Below are 4,060 nucleotides of genomic sequence, written 5' to 3'. Positions count from 1 at the left end.
ATATTGTTACTTTCCTTCTTCTCTGCATTGTGCTGTGCTATTTAGATTTGTTGATGCCACTGATCCATTAGAATCTCTTTTATTGATGCCAATGATCTTTGCACAAAATTAGATGGGATTTATGATCTTTGCACGAAATTGGATATGCGAACCTGAAGCAGCGCCGAGCCTGGGAATCTCAGTCGAACAGGAGCCGTGTTGTTAGCTGTGTTGCTCTGGCAGTCTCCTCATGTATGTTGCTCTTCTTAGCATTGCTCTTAACTAACGATGTCTAACTAACAATGTCTTCTATTCACCTGACCTTAAGAAGGTGAGCGACCAATCACAACAAAGAACTGTGTTGGAATTACGATTTAGGATTTCTTCCAAATCATTTAGCAGGGCGTTGTTCAGCCATTTATAGGCCTCATCCATCAACGAAGGGCTCAATCTGATCATCAGAACGCAGAATTCATGTTCACTCAGAGCCCCGTCGCCGTCTAAATCCCCATCCTGCATCATCGCCCGCAGCTCTGAATCTGTCAGGGAATCCAACCCTAGCACACCCGAATTCCTCTTCAAGCTCTCCAAAGTTATCAGACCGAGTCGGGGATCTGCCAGAAGACGGAACCCCTTACACAGCTCCGCCATGAATTCACGCTCTCCCAATTTTTGCGCCATAATTGGCAGGAAATCCTCGAATTCTGCCATTGTTGTCGATGTCGAAACCCTAATTGAAAGCTCAATTTTGTCTTTAACACAGGCAAAGGGGCTTAAAGATTGATGTGTTATGAAATGGGGAGGGTATGCATATAGGTTCCATAACCGGCGCCCCAAGATCTGTCCATCCACTGGACTTTAGCTCCATGCCTTCGTCGACAGTGTGAATTATGAGAAGTGCAGGTAGTTGAACGAATAGCAGCTTCGCACGTTCTCACAAGGAGTGCCCAGAACACTGTGAATCCGTTCTTGGACTTCACTCCCAAATAAACAATGAAAACAAATATGCATTACCCTTCGCTAGGTCTACTGTCCATTCTACATATCGTGGAGGAATGATCAGAGGGGCCATGGAAATTGTGCAAGGGCGGGCTATGGGGTTGATAGGTGTAATACCCCACTTAAAACTTATCCTACAATTTTTGTTAATGTTTACATTATCTAAAAATATTGAGAAATATTGGTCTAATATAAAATTCATGATTTCCATTATTCAAATTCCCCACTTACCTTCTCAAATTGAATATTAGGTAGGATATGGTCTCCTTCCATTATTTCAAAAATATATGTATTCATCTCACATTCCCCAATGTACCCTCACATTTACTTGGGAGAAGACATAGTCCTCTCCAACTCATTATTATTATATATATTCATTTCACATTACCCAATGTACCTTCACATTTACTAAGGAGAAGACATGGTCCTCCCCATGTAATTACATCTCACATTCCCCAATGTACCCTCACATTTACTTGGGAAAAGACATAGTCCTTTCCATCTCATTATCAATATATATATATATTCATTTCACATTCTCCAATGTACCCTCACATTTACTAAGGAGAAGACATGGTCCTCTCCATGTAATTACACCTCACATTCCCAAATGTACTTTTCAGATTTACTTGGGAGAAGACATGGTCATTTCCCATTAAATTCTCAATTTTATATTCATGTCACATTCCCAAATGTACTCCCAGCTTACTTGGGAGAAGAGAAGTCAACTTTAAGGATGGATGAGAAGTTAATGACATTAATGAGAGGTGGTTGAGATGGAGAAGAGAAGGAGGGTATAAAAGGGAGGGGGGGGAGGTTGCTTAGGAGGATGGGGTTGGTTGTGATTGTTTGGACTTGTTATGATTTTGGGAGACCTTGGAAACCTATGGAGGTTTCTTGGGTTTGAGAGGAGGAAAGTATTGTTATCTAGTTTTGCACATTCTTCTTGAGGACACACTATATCTGGTTGGACTTGGGCACGGAGGGCTAGGGAACCTGTGGAGGTTTCCTGGGCTAGGAATTTATTTCCTAGTTGGCTGGGAGGTAAATCCGGTTGGGTCGGCGAGAAGGAGCGTTTAGCTAGAGCTATAAGACAAAGGTATCATCATCAACCACCGGAACAGGTATTTTGCCATGGACTACTCTTGTTAAGTTGATATGGATGGAATGCTCACCTTAATTTATGTTGCTTATGATAAAATGATAAGATGTTAAATGTTTAAAGCTATGTGAAAAGGTCAGCAAACTCCTTTTATTACTTTAATCACCAAAAAAAAATAGATCTGTTAATGTATAATAGATTGAAGCTCTAATAATTGGAATTAGGCCCTTACACATGGTATCAAAGCATGGGTTCAAAATCTGGACCTTGAAGCCTACTTACTAGAGATTTTGAAATCTAGTTGAATCTTTGAAGACCAAGACATTACTAACCTGTAAATTGCACTTTAAAATTTTCCTTGCAATTGGGTAGAAGCTTCTATCTAAGCTAAAATAACACTTTAGTTTATGTTGCTACAAGAAAATTTTCTTAGTTTGACTTGAGACTTAGAAACATCTAGACACCATCTTGTTATCCAAATTCCATTTTCCCCTCTTTCGTCTGAGTTCCTTCTCTTTTCTTTTTCTGGTTACTTTCATTGGTAGGGTTTCGAATCCCGAACCTCGAGAAAGCCTTCAATGGCGTCCACTGCTTTAGCAGGTGCGGCTGCCTTCGTTATATCTCAGCCCGGCCTTAAATCATCTCGAACCAAGCTGAATCCTTGTTTGCAATTCCGAAATTCTGCTAAAAACAGTGGACATTTTACTAAGAGAGCTGCCGTGGGATTTGTACCGTTAAATCCCGTCAACAGACGGCGTTCGAGGTTCGTTGTGTACCAAAAGGTTGCAGAAACGGAGTCCAAAGTAAGACAATAGTTTTGAGTTTGTATCTTTGAAGTCTAATGACTGAATTTCGAATTTTGCTAAAATTGGTGTAAAATTATCTAAGTTCCCCGCTTTTATTCTGGTAATTAAGCATTTGTCGAGCTCGCTTTCAAAAGGCAGTGTTTAGAAGCTTTCAGTTCTTGCTAGAGTTTTATCTTCCTATAAACGCCACCAGTCCACTTATTTATCAGTTTTATGATGTTTTGAAGCTCATTCTATCAGTATGATTTTTCTACATTTCCGGTTATTGAACTGTAACGCAGTGCCATGCTTGAAATTCGTTGTATTACGTACAGGTGTCTTTAATGGTAATGGTTTTCGGATTATTTATTTTGTTGCAGTGGTTTAGTGGACCTAAATATTGTTGAGTCGTTCGATTCCGACTGCCATGGAGTTAAATATATTTAATACAAATATATTTTTATAAGGGTCGCAGATTTTAATGGTTTTCCGATTATTTATTTTGTTGCAGTGGTTTAGTGGACCTAAATATTGTTGAGTCGTTGGATTCCCGACTGCCATGGAGTTAAATATATTTAATACAAAGATATTTAATATATTTAATACAAAGATATTTTTATAAGGGTGGCAGATTTTAAATGTTTCTGGTAAAATCAAAGTTTTGCGTTTTAAAAAGTGTAAAGTCAAAGTTCTAGTAATTGTATTGCTATAATCAACATACTAAATAAGGAGAATTTTGAAAATTTTAAGAATATACTGGATTTCCACAATCCAATCTTAAAAGAGATTTGCTCGACGAAATAAAGAACGATGGCAATAATAATTAGTAAAATATTACAATCGAGATATGGTGTTATCTTAATTAAAAATCATAACCATTAAATTATTTTATCTTTAATGTAACCACTCCAATTCCCCGTTTATTTAGGCGTGAACTTTTCCGCTTCGAGTATATGAAAACGTAGTTGAGTGGCACACTTCCCATATCTTGAGCGGACGTTTAATGTCACCACAATTCTTTTAAATTTTGGCAAAATTTATCAGTGGTCAAATTAATAATGAGACTGTTATTATTAGTTAAAGTAGATTGATTAATCATTATTATTGAAGAAAAATTATATGTGGTATATAAAAACCAATTTTCACTCCTAACAATTACTTACTTATTAGGTCTAGACCAATTTTGGCAAAATTT

The 4,060-nt window shown here is 37.7% G+C and overlaps 1 pseudogene; it reads right to left on the bottom strand.

Annotated features, from left to right (window-relative positions):
- Positions 1–288: 288 nt before the first annotated feature.
- LOC149228527 (calcium-binding protein KIC pseudogene) lies at positions 289–690 on the bottom strand (annotated as a pseudogene).
- Between the last annotated feature and the right edge of the window lie 3,370 nt (positions 691–4,060).

This window comes from Pinus tabuliformis, chromosome J (assembly GCF_031772625.1).
Source record: "Pinus tabuliformis cultivar Carrire ecotype Pingquan chromosome J, CPIR1, whole genome shotgun sequence".
NCBI lineage: Eukaryota > Viridiplantae > Streptophyta > Pinopsida > Pinales > Pinaceae > Pinus > Pinus tabuliformis.
Note: the sequence above shows the minus strand (reverse complement) of the source record. Positions and strands in the feature narration are given on the sequence as shown.